Below are 15,027 nucleotides of genomic sequence, written 5' to 3'. Positions count from 1 at the left end.
CCTGATAGCTACGCGGTCACTTCCGGCGAGCTGGGGGGGGGGGGGCAGCTGTCATCCTGGCTCCGCCCACTAGAGACAGCAGATTACACAGAGAGAGCGCAGGCCGGAGAGAGAGCTGAAGAAGAGGCCTGACAGAGAGATAGAGATCCCTGGGGAAGAGAGACAGCTGTGTTTGACACCAGAGAGAGGAGTGACACCAGAGAGAAAGAGACTGCAAGCACCTCCAGGGACGGCGAGACATCGCTCTGTCAGGATGAGACACCGCCGCTAATAAGAGAGAGAAAGACCGCCGAATGTCCATCGTCTGAAAATCAGGTAAAAGTAGGACCGAATCACCAAGACCCCTCCGTAACCGGGGACGTCATCTTCCATACCCCCTCCGTAGCCGGGGGCGTCATCCTCTGGTCCCCCTCCGTAACCGGGGACTTCATCCTCCGGTCCCCCTCCGTAACCGGGGACGTCATCCTCCGGTCCCCCTCCGTAACCGGGGGACGTCATCCTCCGGTCCCCCTCCGTAACCAGGGACGTCATCTTCCATACCCCCTCCGTAGCCGGGGGCGTCATCCTCCGGTCCCCCTTCGTAACCGGGGACGTCATCCTCCGGTCCCCCTCCGTAACCAGGGACGTCATCTTCCATACCCCCTCCGTAGCCGGGGGCGTCATCCTCCGGTCCCCCTTCGTAACCGGGGGACGTCATCCTTCGGAACCCCCCCCCCCCCGTAGCCGGGGACTTCATCCTCCGGTCCCCCTCCGTAACCGGGGACTTCATCCTCCGGTCCCCCTCCGTAACCGGGGATGTCATCGTCCGGTCCACCTCCGTAACCGGGGACTTCATCCTCCGGTCCCCCTCCGTAACCGGGGACGTCATCCTCCGGTCTCCCTCCGTAACCGGGGACGTCATCCTCCGGTCCCCCTCCGTAACCAGGGACGTCATCCACTGTTCCCCCTCCGTAACCGGTAAGTATGAGCTCTGGCGTGTTCGCATGCTACACGTGCAGAGCCCGCCAGGAAGTGTGAACCGTGCTGCGCTAATCACAGCCAGGGAGACATTTCCCGATCTCTGCAGCCGAGCATCGGGACAATGTCTCCCTGGCTGTGATTAGCACAGCACCGTACTCACTTCCTGGCGGGCTCTGCACGTGTAGCATGCGAACACGCCAGAGCTCATCCTTAGTAACCGGGGACGTCATCCTCCGGACCCCCTCCGTAACCGAGGGACATCATCCTCCGGAACCCCCCCCCCCTTGTAGCCGGGGACGGCATCCTCCGGAACCCCCCCCATAGCCAGGGACGTCATCCTCCGGACCCCCTCCATAACCCCGGGGACGCCATCTTCCGGACCCCCTCCGTAACCCCGGGGACGCCATCTTCCGGACCCCCTCCGTAACCCCGGGGACGTCATCTTCCGGACCCCCTCCATAACCCCGGGGACGTCATCTTCCGGACCCCCTCCGTAACCCCGGGACGTCATCCTCCGGACCCCCTCCGTAACCGGGGATGTCATCCTCCGGACCTTCTTCGTAACCGGGGACCCCCTCCGTAACCGGACCTCCTTCGTAACCGGGGGCGTCCCCCTCCGTAGCGTGGGACGTCATCCTCCGGAACCCCCCCCCCCCCTGTGGCCGGGGACATCATCCTTCGGAACCCCCCCACCGTAGCCGGGGAATTCATCCTCCGGACCCCCTCCGTAACCAGGGACGTCACCCTCCGGAAACCCCCCCCTGTAGCCGGGGACGTCCTCCTCCTTTAAAATAATCACATTTTGTTGCTTTGCAGCCTGAAATGAAGACAGACACAGTTTTTGTTTTATCTAACTGTACTTACTCAGTGAAAGATATACAGTGAGAGGTAAAAAGTATTTGATCCCCTGCTGATTTTGTACGTTTTGTTCACTGACAAAGAAGTGATCAGTCTATAATTTTAATGGTCGATTTATTTTAACAGTGAGAGACAGAATAACAACAAAAATATCCAGAAAAACACATTTCAAAAAAGTTATAAATTGATTAACAAATAAGTATTTGTTCTCCCTATCAATCAGCAATATTTTTGGCTCCCATGTGTCTTCTATACAGGTAACGAGCTGAGATTAAGATCTCTCTTATAAAGGGAGTGCTCCTAATCTCATCTTGTTACCTGTATAAAAGACACCTGTCCACAGGAGCAATCAGATTCCATCCTCTCCACCATGGCCAAGACCAAAGAGCTGTCCAAGGATGTCGGGGACAAGATTGTAGACCTACACAAGGCTGGAATGGGCTACAACAGGGGTTGACGAATTTGCTTGGAATCTAGGAGCCAGCTAAAAAAGTTAGGAGCCAGAAAACGCGCCCCGTCCCGACGAGCTTGCGCGCAGAAGCGAACGCATACGTGAGCAGCGCCCGCATATGTAAACGGTGTTCAAACCACACATGTGAGGTATCGCCGCGATTGTTAGAGCGAGAGCAATAATTCTAGCTCTAGACCTCCTCTGTAACTCAAAACATGCAACCTGTAGATTTTTTTAAACGTCGCCTATGGAGATTTTAAAGGGTAAAAGTTTGTCGCCATTCCACGAGCGGACGTAATTTTGAAGCGTGACATGTTGGGTATGAATTTACTCGGCGTAACATTATCTTTCATAATATTAAAAAAAATGGGGATAACTTTACTATTGTCTTATTTTTTTAATTAAAAAAAGTGTACTTTTTCCCAAAAAAGTGCGCTTGTAAGACCGCTGCGCAAATACGGCGTGACAGAAAGTATTGCAACGATCGCTATTTTATTCTCTAGGGTGTTAGGATAAAAAATATATATATAATGTTTGGGGGTTCTAATTAGAGGGAAGAAGATGGCAGTGAAAATAGTGAAAAATTACATTAGAATTGCTGTTTAACTTGTAATGCTTAACTTGTAATACCAACGGCCACCACCAGATGGCGCCAGCTCACACATCTGGTGGTAATAACTTGTAATACCAACGGCTCACCACCAGATGGCGCCAGCTCACAAAAAAAAAAAATTGTCCTGGGCTACAAGACCATCGCAAAGCAGCTTGGTGAGAGGGTGACAACAGTTGGTGGGATTATTCGCAAATGGAAGAAACACAAAATAACTGTCACTCCCCCTCGGTCTGGGGCTCCATGCAAGATCTCGCCTTGTGGAGTTTCAATGATCATGAGAACGGTGAGGAATCACCCAGAACTACACAGGAGGATCTTTTCAATGATCTCAAGGCAGCTGGGACCATAGTCGCCAAGAAAACAATTGGTAACGCACTACGCCAAGAAGGACCGAAATCCTGCAGCGCCCCCCGCAGGGTCCCCCTGCTCAAAAGCACAAGTACAGCCTGTCTGAGGTTTGCTCATGAACATCTAAATGATTCAGAGGAGAACTGGGTGAAGTGAGCTCTTTGGCATCAACTCAACTCGCCGTGTTTGGAGGAGGAGGAATGCAACCTATGACCCCAAGAACACCATCCCCACCGTCATACATGGAGGACACCATCCCCCACCGTCCTACATGGAGGACGCCATCCCCCACCGTCCTACATGGAGGACGCCATCCCCCACCGTCCTACATGGAGGACGCCATCCCCCACCGTCCTACATGGAGGACGCCATCCCCCACCGTCCTACATGGAGGACGCCATCCCCCACCGTCCTACATGGAGGACGCCATCCCCCACCGTCCTACATGGAGGACGCCATCCCCCACCGTCCTACATGGAGGACGCCATCCCCCACCGTCCTACATGGAGGACGCCATCCCCCACCGTCATACATGGAGGACGCCATCCCCCACCGTCCTACATGGAGGACGCCATCCCCCACCGTCCTACATGGAGGACGCCATCCCCCACCGTCCTACATGGAGGACGCCATCCCCCACCGTCCTACATGGAGGACGCCATCCCCCACCGTCCTACATGGAGGACACCATCCCTCCACCGTCATACATGGAGGACACCATCCCCCACCGTCCTACATGGAGGACACCATCCCCCACCGTCATACATGGAGGACACCATCCCCCACCGTCATACATGGAGGACACCATCCCCCACCGTCCTACATGGAGGACACCATCCCCCCACCGTCATACATGGAGGACACCATCCCCCCACCGTCATACATGGAGGACACCATCCCCCACCGTCATACATGGAGGACACCATCCCCCACCGTCATACATGGAGGTGGAAAAATTTTGTCTTGGGGGTGTTTTTCTGCTAAGGGGACAGGACAACCTCACTGCATCAAAAGGACGAAGGGGCGGGGCCGTGTACCGTCAAATCTTGGGTGAGAACCTCCTTCCCTCAGCCAGGGCATTGAAAATGGGTCATTGATGGGTATTTCTGCATGACAATGACCCAAAACACACGGCCAAGGCAACATTGGAGTGGCTCAAGAAGAAGCACATTAAGGTCCTGGAGTGGCCTAGCCAGTCTCCAGACCTTAATCCCATAGAAAATATGTGGAGAGAGCTGAAGGTTTCGAGTTACCAAACGTCAGCCTCAAAACCTTTATGACTTGGAGAGGATCTGCAAAGAGGACAATATCCCTCCTGAGATGTGTGCAAACCTGGTGGCCAACTACAAGAAACGTCTGACCTCTGTGATTGCCAGCAAGGGTTTCGCCACCAAGTCATGTTTTGGGAAGGGGTCAAATACTTATTTCTCTCGTTAAAATGCAAATCAATTTATAACGTTTTTCTGGATATTTTTGTTGTTATTCTGCCTCTCACTGTTAAAATAAACCGACCATTAACCACTCAAGTCCCGGACCAAAATGCAGCTAAAGGACCAGGCCCCTTTTTGCAAATCGGGACTGTGTCGCTTTAACTGACAATTGCGCGGTCGTGCGACGTGGCTCCCAAACAAAATTGGCGTCCTTTTTTTCCCCACAAGTAGAGCTTTCTTTTGGTGGTATTTGATCACCTCTGCGGTCTTTATTTTTTTGCGCTATAAACAAAAATAGAGCGACAATTTTGAAAAAAATGCAATATTTTTTACTTTTTGCTATAATAAATTTCCCCTAAAAATATATAAAAAAACATGTTTTTTTTCCTCAGTTTAGGCCGATACGTATTCTTCTACCTATTTTTGGTAAAAAAAAATCGCAATAACCGTTTATTGATTGGTTTGCGCAAAATTTATAGCGTTTACAAAATAGGGGATAGTTTTATTGCATTTTTATTCATTTCATTTTTTTTTTACTACTAATGGCGGCGATCAGCGGTTTTTTTTTTTTTCGTGACTGCGACATAATGGCGGACACTTCGGACAATTTTGACTCATTTTTGGGACCATTGTCATTTTCACAGCAAAAAATGCATTTAAAAAGCATTCTTTATTGTGAAAATTACAATTTCAGTTTGGGAGTTAACCACAAGGGGGCGCTGATGGGGTTATGTGTGACCTGAAGTGTGTTTGCAACTGTAGGGGGGTGTGGCTGTAGGTGTGACGTCATCGATTGTGTTTCCCTATAAAAGGGATCACACGATCGATGCCGCCGCCACAGTAAAGAAGGGGGAAGCTGTGTTTACACACAGCTCTCCCCGTTCCTCAGCTCCGGGGACCGATCGCGGGACTCCAGCGGCGATCGGGCCCGCGAGTCCCGGAGCTTCGGACCGGGTCGCGGGAGCGCACCCGCGACCCATGGTTGGGTACTAGTACCTGTACTAGTGCCCAGCCGTGCCATTCTGCCAACGTATATGTGCAGGAGGCGGTCCTTAACCACTTAAGGACCGCCTCATGTACATATACGTCAGCAGAATGGCACAGGCAGGCACATCAACGTATATATACGTCCTCTGCTTGACGTGGGTCGGGGGTCCGATCGGTACCCCCCCCCCCCGGTACATGCGGCGGTCCCCGTGGCTTCAGGAGTGATCCGGGACGACGGCGCGGCTATTCGTTTATAGCCGCTCCGTCGCGATCGCTCCCCGGAGCTGAAGAACGGGGAGAGCTGTATGTAAACACGGCTTCCCCGTTCTTCACTGTGTCGGCGCATCGATCGCGTCATCTCATTTATAGGGAAGACACGATCGATGACGTCATTCCTACAGCCACACCCCCCTACAGTAGTAAACACATACACAGTGAACACTAAATGTTACAGCGCCCCCTGTGGTTAACTCCCAAACTACAACTGTCATTTTCACAATAAAGAATGCAATTTAAATGCATTTTTTGCTGTGAAAATGACAATGGTCCCAAAAATGTGTCAAAATTGTCCGAAGTGTCCGCCATAATGTCGCAGTCACGAAAAAAATCGCTGATCGCCGCCATTAGTAGTAAAAAAATAAAAATAAATAAAAATGCAAAAAAACTATCCCCTATTTTGTAAACACTATAAATTTTGCGCAAACCAACCGATAAACGATTATTGCGATTTTTTTTTTACCAAAAATAGGTAGAAGAATACGTATCGGCCTAAACTGAGGGAAAAAAAATGTTATATATGTTTTTTGGGGATATTTATTATAGCAAAAAGTAAAAAATATTGCATTTTTTTCAAAATTGACGCTCTATTTTTGTTTATAGCGCAAAAAATAAAAACCGCAGAGGTGATCAAATACCACCAAAAGAAAGCTCTATTTGTGGGGGAAAAAGGACGCCAATTTTGTTTGGGAGCCACGTCGCACGACCGCGCAATTGTCTGTTAAAGCGACGCAGTCCCGAACTGTAAAAACCCCTTGGGTCTTTAGGCAGCATTTTGGTCCGGGGCTTAAGTGGTTAAGTGGTTAAAATTATAGACTGATCATTTCTTTGTACAAAATCAGCAGAGGGTCAAATACATTTTGTCGATCACTGTAAGACCAACATGTCAGGAAAAAATAAATAAAAACGATTCAAAAACAGAATTGCTAAGTTGGAAAAAGGATCGCCCCCCCTTATGTCAGTATTTTGTTGATTTAATTCCAGCCTTTGGTCTGTTGGTATTTGTCTCTACTAACTTTGCATATCTAGAGCAGTATTTGCCCGCTCTTCTTCGCAGAACTGCTCAAGTTCAGTTACATTTGATGGTGACCGCAAAAGTCATTCCACAGATTTTCAATGGGGTTTGAGTCTAGGCTCTGACTAGGCCATGCAAGGACATTCACCCTTTTCTCCTTTAACCACTTCAATACCAGTTACTGACACCCCCTTTTTGCCCAAGCCAATTTTCAGCTTTCAGTGCTGTCGCTGTCTAAATGACAATTGCGCGGTCATGCTACACTGTTCCCAAACAGAATTGTTATCATTTTGTTCCCACAAATAGAGCTTTCTTTTGGTGGTATTTGATCACCTCTGCGGTTTTTATTTTTTGCAAAAAAAAAAAAAAGTTTTCCTTTTTGTTGCTGTTATTAAATGTTGTAAATAAGTAAGTTTTCCCTATTACTGATGGGTACTGATAAGGCGCCACTAACAGGCACTGATAAGGCAGCACCAATGAGGCGGCACTGATAAGGCAGCACCAATGAGGTGGCACTGATGGGCGGCACTGATATGCAGCACTGATCATTGCTAGGCGGCACTGATGGGCACTCATGGGTGGCACTGGTGGGCACTGATAAGGCAGCACCGATGAGGTGGCACCAATGAGGTGGCACTGATAGGCGACACTGATGTGCACTGATAATGCAGCACCGATGAGGTGGCACTGATAGGCGGCACTCATAAGTAGCACTGATCATTGCTAGGCGGCACTGGTGGGCACTGATAGGCAACACTGGGCACTGAAAGGCTGTACTGATGGGTACTTATGAGTGGCACTGCTGGGCACAGATAGGCATCACTGATGGCACTGCTAAGCATTGGGTATGGGCACTGATTGGCAGCAGCCTGGGCTTTTCTCACGTTTTCCCTGTGTGGTGCATTTTGACAGCCCATTCATTTAAATGGGCTGCAAATCACACTGGAATGCAGAAAAAGTAATGAATGCGTTACTTTTAAAAGCATGCTGCAGCAAACAGCATGGTACTGCGTAAACCATGCGATTATAGTGCCCACAAACGCACCATGTTTGCGATTTCCTTTTTGTGTGCTGATACCAAATACATTGGCACCTGCATGGAGATGGAAAAGGCGGTGTGCTCACCGGCAGTGCAGGAGACACGCATGGAATGCATGTTTTCTGCACCACATTCTGGTGTGAACTGGCCCTTAGAAAAATATATTAATACAAATGTAAAGATATGAACCTATCCTGGTCAGGAATAAATAAAGTTCACAGGTCAAGAGTATACAGCTCAGCATTACAGACCAGGAGTATACAGCTCGGAATTACAGGTCAGCAGTCTACGGCCCGGCATTACGGGTCAGGATTTTACGGCCCGGCATTACGGGTCAGGATTTTACGGCCCGGCATTACGGGTCAGGAGTCTATGGCCCGGCATTACGGGTCAGGAGTCTACGGCCCGGCATTACGGGTCAGGAGTCTACGGCCCAGCATTACGGGTCAGGAGTCTATGGCCCGGCATTACGGGTCAGGAGTCTACGGCCCGGCATTACGGGTCAGGAGTCTACGGCCCAGCATTACAGGTCAGGAGTCTACGGCCCGGGATTACGGGTCAGGAGTCTACGGCCCGGCATTACGGGTCAGGAGTCTACGGCCCGGCATTACAGGTCAGGAGTCTACGGCCCGGCATTACGGGTCAGGAGTCTACGGCCCGGCATTACGGGTCAGGAGTCTACGGCCCGGCATTACGGGTCAAGAGTCTATGGCCCGGCATTACGGGTCAGGAGTCTACGGCCCGGCATTACGGGTCAGGAGTCTACGGCCCGGCATTACGGGTCAGGAGTCTACGGCCCGGCATTACGGGTCAAGAGTCTATGGCCCGGCATTACGGGTCAGGAGTCTACGGCCCGGCATTACGGGTCAGGAGTCTACGGCCCGGGATTACGGGTCAGAAGTCTACGGCCCGGCATTACGGGTCAGGAGTCTACGGCCCGGCATTACGGGTCAGGAGTCTACGGCCCGGCATTACGGGTCAGGAGTCTACGGCCCGGCATTACGGGTCAGGAGTCTACGGCCCAGCATTACAGGTCAGGAGTCTACGGCCCGGGATTACGGGTCAGGAGTCTACGGCCCGGCATTACGGGTCAGGAGTCTACGGCCCGGCATTACGGGTCAGGAGTCTACGGCCCGGGATTACGGGTCAGAAGTCTACGGCCCGGCATTACGGGTCAGGAGTCTACGGCCCGGCATTACGGGTCAGGAGTCTACGGCCCGGCATTACGGGTCAGGAGTCTACGGCCCGGCATTACGGGTCAGGAGTCTACGGCCCGGCATTACGGGTCAGGAGTCTACGGCCCGGCATTTCGGGTCAGGAGTCTACGGCCCGGCATTTCGGGTCAGGAGTCTACGGCCCGGCATTTCGGGTCAGGAGTCTACGGCCCGGCATTACGGGTCAGGAGTCTACGGCCCGGCATTACGGGTCAGGAGTCTACGGCCCGGCATTACGGGTCAGGAGTCTACGGCCCGGCATTACGGGTCAGGAGTCTACGGCCCGGCATTACGGGTCAGGAGTCTACGGCCCGGCATTACGGGTCAGGAGTATACAGAGCACTACTGTTTGCCCTCCCTTAATGATCGGTTCCTTAGCTGCTTGTTCAGACATGCTGCTTTCCATCCCTCCACTCACATTCTATACAGAGTGCCTGAGCTGTAGAAATGGGCGGGACGGATGTGATTTGTGCAGTGGTCTTTATTATTTAATTATATATAATTAAATGTATTTTTATTTTTTTATCACTTTTTATTCCTATTACAAGGAATGTAAATATCCCTCATAATAGAAACAAGCATGACAGCTCCTCTTTATTAAAACCGGCTAACGACCGCCCACTGTATATACACGTCCTGTTTTTAAAGATGAATATCTCGGTAACGGCAGCAGCTGCTGCCACAACCGAGATATCCATCTCTTCAGTGGGCGGCCGTGTAAACGATAACGGCGGTCTCCGCGGCAGGTTCGCCGCGAGATCGCCGTTATCGGTGGCGGGAGAGGGGCCCCACCTCCCGCGCCCTCCGCCGCTTACCGGAGCCGTCGGTAGCGGCGGAGGCGATCGGGTGCTGCTGCCTGTTGTGTGAGGATGCGAGTGAGGGCAAGATGGCCCCCACCCGTCCTCATAGCTTTGCTGGGCGGAAGTGATGTCAAAACGTCAGTCCCGCCCAGCGTCTTAAAGAAACATTTTTTTTTTTGTCATTTGAAAAAATGACAGTTTCAATTTTTTTTTTCTTTTTTTTGCATTTAAGTCTAAATATAAGATCTGAGGTCTTTTTGACCCCAGATCTCATATTTAAGGGGGACCTGTCATGCTTTTTTCTATTACAAGGGATGTTTACATTCCTTGTAATAGGAATAAAAGTGATTTTTTTTTTTTTCAGTGTAAAAAATGATAAAATCAATAAAAATAAATAAGAAAACAAAAAAAAAATGTTTTAAAGCGCCCCGTCCCGACGAGCTCGCGCGCAGAAGCGAACGCATACGCGAGTAATGCCCGCAATAATATGAAAACGGTGTTCAAACCACACAAGTGAGGTATCGCCGCGATCGTGGGAGCGAGAGCAATAATTCTAGCCCTAGACCTACTATGTAGCTCAAAAAATAAAACCTATAGAATTTTTTAAACGTCGCCTATCGAGATTTTAAAGGGTAAAAGTTTGTCGCCATTCCATGAGCGGACGTAATTTTGAAGCGTGACATGTTGGGTATCAATTTACTCGGCGTAACATTATCTTTCATAATATTAAAAAAAAATGGGGATAACTTTACTGTTGTCTTATTTTTTAATTAAAAAAAGTGTAATTTTTTCCCAAAAAAGTGCGCTTGTAAGACCGCTGCGCAAATATGGCGTTACAGAAAGTATTGCAACGATCGCCATTTTATTCTCTAGGGTGTTATGATAAAAAATATATATAATGTTTGGGGGTTCTATTTAGAGGGAAGAAGATGGCAGTGAAAATCGTGAAAAATTACATTAGAATTGCTGTTTAACTTGTAATGCTTAACTTGTAATACCAACGGCCACCACCAGATGGCGCCAGCTCAATAAAAAAAAAGTCGCCAGGACCCTATTTCTAGTCGCCATGGCGACCTGGCGACTGGGATTTGTCGAGCCCTGCTCTAGGGTGTTAGAAAAAAAATATATATATAATGTTTGGGGGTTTTAAGCAATTTTCTAGCAAACGCCGAATCTGAAAAACAGGCTCGGGGCTTAAGTGGTTAAGAGATCGGGGGTCAAAAACACCCCCGATCTCTTATTAAAAAGCAGGGGGAAAAAAAAATCAGCCTTTTAAGCCTGAAAGGCAGAAGTGACGTCAGACGTCACTCCAGTCCTCCAAGGGCATAGAGCTGAGTGGGGGCTATCTTGTCCTTGCGCGAGTTCCTGCCCAGGCATCAGAGGGATCGGATTGGCTCCGGGCTTACCAACGGCTCCAGTAAACTCGGAGACGACCAGGTGGAGGGGGGGCACCTATCCCGCGACCTCTAAAAGTGATCCCGTGGCGAATCTGCCGCTGGGACTACTTTTATCTGAAAGGGAATTGCCCACAGTACGAATTAATACTGGGGTTATATAAGGCTGCTAACTGCTGCTATAACAACAGTATTTAACGTCGAAGTAATGACGTAAATGTACTGTGGGCGGTCGGCAACCTCTGACCACCTGGTACATTCCTCCAGCCATTGTTTTCAATGTTCTATTGGCCTGGCTGGCATGCTGATCCACTGGCTTCGGTGCTTTCTGAGCCTATGACTTGGAACACGTGTGCAGACCAGGACCCGCATCTTCATTGGCTGCATGCCACTTTCAGGTTATAGGTTATTGAAGCCAGAAACAGTCCGTATCTTCAGATGGAGGTCTGCAATGTTCTCCCCTCAGTACAGGCTTTCTGTAATCTGTGCCCCGTTATATAGAAGCCTTTGCTATTTCCTGGACCCTCTATATTGTGTACAAGCTGATCTCTGGCCTCCTCGTCAGTTTTGCGCAGTTGCGCAGGCTGCTCTCCTGTTCTACATTGGCTTACTCTGATTTCACTGCACACTGTGAGCTTCTCACAATGTGCATTAGAACCTGCAGCAAGTCACATAGATCCCACCTCATATCCTTTCTGGGGGACGTCCAGTATCACAGGGTTTGACAAATTTGCTTGGAATCTAGGAGCCAGCTAAAAAAAGTTAGGAGCCAAAAAACGCACCCCGTCCCGACGAGCTCGCACGCAGAAGCGAACACATACGTGAGTAGCGCCCGCATATGTAAACGGTGTTCAAACCACACATGTGAGGTATCGCCGCGATCGTTAGAGCGACAGCAATAATTCGAGCTCTAGACCTCCTCTGTAACTCAAAACATGCAACCTGTAGTTTTTTTTTTTTTAAACGTCGCCTATGGAGATTTTAAAGGGTAAAAGTTTGTTGCCATTCCACGAGCGGGCGCAATTTTGAAGCGTGAAATGGGCCGCAATAGCCACCTGTCTCTTAGCAACATAGGATGATGGACAGCAATAACCACCTGCCTCTTAGCAACATGGGATGCTGGGCAGCAATAGCCACCTGCCTCTTAGCAACATGGGATGCTGGGCAGCAATAGCCACCTGCCTCTTAGCAACATGGTATGCTGGGCAGCAATAGCCACCTGCCTCTTAGCAACGTAGGATGCTGGGCAGCAATAACCACCTGCCTCTTAGCAACATGGGATGCTGGGCAGCAATAGCTTATTGTGATTTTTTTTGTTACCAAAAACATGTAGAAGAATACATATCGGCCTAAACTGAGGGGAAAAAATTAATGTTTTATATATTTTTTTGGGATAATTATAGCAAAAGGGTAGAAATATTGTTTTTTTTTTTTTTTTTTTACAAAATTGTCGCTCTATTTTTGTTTATAGCGCAAAAAATAAACACAGCAGAGGTGATCAAATACCACCAAAAGAAAGCTCTATTTGTGGGGAAAAAAAACCGTCAATTTTGTTTGGGAGCCACGTCGCACGACCGCACAATAGTCAGTTAAAGTCCTGACCTCAACCTGATAGAACACCTTTGGGATGAATTACAGTGGAGACTGAGAGCCAGACCTTCTCATCCAACATCAGTGCCTGACTCCACAAATGCTCTTCTGGAAGAATGGTCAAACATTCCCATAGACACACTCCTAAACCTTGTGGACGGCATTCCCAGAAGAGTTGAAGCTGTTATAGCTGCAAAGGGCGGGGCCAACCTAATATTGAACCCTACGGACTAAGACTGGGATGCTATTAAAGTTCAAAGTTCATGTAGTGTGTGTGTATTTGTGTGTGTATGTGTATGTATGTATGTGTGTATATATATATATATATATATATATATATATATATATATATATATATATATATATATATAGTGTCAGGGTTTGACAAATTTTGCTTGGAATCTAGGAGCCAGAAAACGCGCCCCGTTCCGACGAGCTCTCGCGCAGAAGCGAACACATGCGTGAGCAGCGCCCGCATATGTAAACGGTATTCAAACCACACATGTGAGGTATCGCCGCGATCGTTAGAGCGAGAGCAATAATTCTAGCCCTAGACCTCCTCTGTAACTCAAAACATGCAACCTGTAGATTTTTTTAAACGTCGCCTATGGAGATTTTAAAGGGTAAAAGTTTGTCGACATTCCACGAGCGGACGCAATTTTGAAGCGTGACATGTTGGGTATCAATTTACTCGGCGTAACATTATCTTTCACAATATAAAAAAAATTTTGGGATAACTTTACTGTTGCCTTATTTTTTAATAAAAAAAAGTGTATTTCTTTTCCCAAAAAAGTGCGCTTGTAAGACCGCTGCGCCAATACGGCGTGACAGAAAGTATTGCAACGATCGCCATTCTGTTCTCTAGGGTGTTAGAATCAAAAATATATATAATGTTTGGGGGTTCAAATGTGAGTAAAGGAGATGGCAGTGAAAATTTAAATTTTTCACTCAGAATTGCTGTTTAACATGTAATGCCAGCCCGCGATCTCCCCGTGGGATGACCCGCGATTCTTCCGTGTTCACCTCTGGTAACCAGCATGGAACGCAAATGCCGCCGATTTTGAAACCGACGTCAGCAGCCTGCGCCGCTGGATAGATGTCTGAGCTTCTCTCACAACAGTGGTGTGTATCCATGCGCCACCCAGTGGTTGCCGGCGGTACTGCTCCTGATGTATTAAACCTTCTCACAGTTCTGTACAACTGTAGTGTGTATCCATGCGCCACCCAATGGTTGCTGGCGGTACTGCTTCTGATCTATAAAAAAAGAGACCAGTGATATGTCTGTAATGTTAAAGATCATATAACTCCTATGAAAAAATCAGTTTTATTTATTCTGCTTTTTTCATAGGAGTTATATGATCTTTAACATTATAGACATATCACTGGTCTCTTTTTTTATATATTCATATTTTCAGATAAATCACAGGTTAATTAATTAATTATTTTTTGAGGGGGGGGGGGGTTCTGGCATTACATTTTTGAGAACCGTGAGAGAATCGTGATCTTTTGTCTAAGCAAAAGAATCGTGATTCTCATTTTGACCAGAATCGTGCAGCCCTAATATATATATATATATATGTGTGTGTGTGTGTGTGTATGTATGTGTGTGTGTGTGTGTGTGTGTGTGTGTGTGTATATATGTGTATAATAAATAAATGAGATTATATATATATATATATATATATATATATATATATATATATATATATATATACACATATATCATACACACATATATATGTAAATATACAATTTCTTTTCTTTAGGACTCTGGCACCTTACAGTGAGTTGAGTATAGAAAGCAGAAGTCGCCCAAGGTTCTATGTAGTGCCAGCTGATAACCTCCTCATGAAGTGTGAGATAGGGAGCTCATCTGAGGAGAATGTGACTGGCGTGTCCCAGAGGACCATGAAGGGGACAGTCATTTCTTCCATTCAGGAAATGCAGACGTTGTTTTCAGCTGGGAGCAGTCTGATGTTTCCATTCATGTGACATTCACCTAAATGCCCGCTGACCCGCCTGTCCCATGGACGGGCGATCATGGGGAATGGT

General features: G+C 48.2%; 1 protein-coding gene across 1 annotated transcript in view; it reads left to right on the top strand.

The window, feature by feature from the left end:
- The first annotated feature begins 54 nt into the window (after window positions 1-54).
- ARFIP2 (ADP ribosylation factor interacting protein 2) overlaps window positions 55-15,027 on the top strand; it is a 113,261-nt gene continuing 98,288 nt past the window's right edge. The window contains exon 1 of the mRNA XM_040339906.1: window positions 55-315. The gene's annotated coding sequence lies outside the window, so the exon portion shown is untranslated. The remainder of the gene's footprint in view (window positions 316-15,027) is intronic.

Source organism: Rana temporaria, chromosome 2 (genome assembly GCF_905171775.1).
Source record: "Rana temporaria chromosome 2, aRanTem1.1, whole genome shotgun sequence".
NCBI classification, from domain to species: domain Eukaryota; kingdom Metazoa; phylum Chordata; class Amphibia; order Anura; family Ranidae; genus Rana; species Rana temporaria.
The sequence above is the reverse complement of the archived record's forward strand: the minus strand, read 5'-3'. Positions and strand labels throughout refer to the sequence as shown.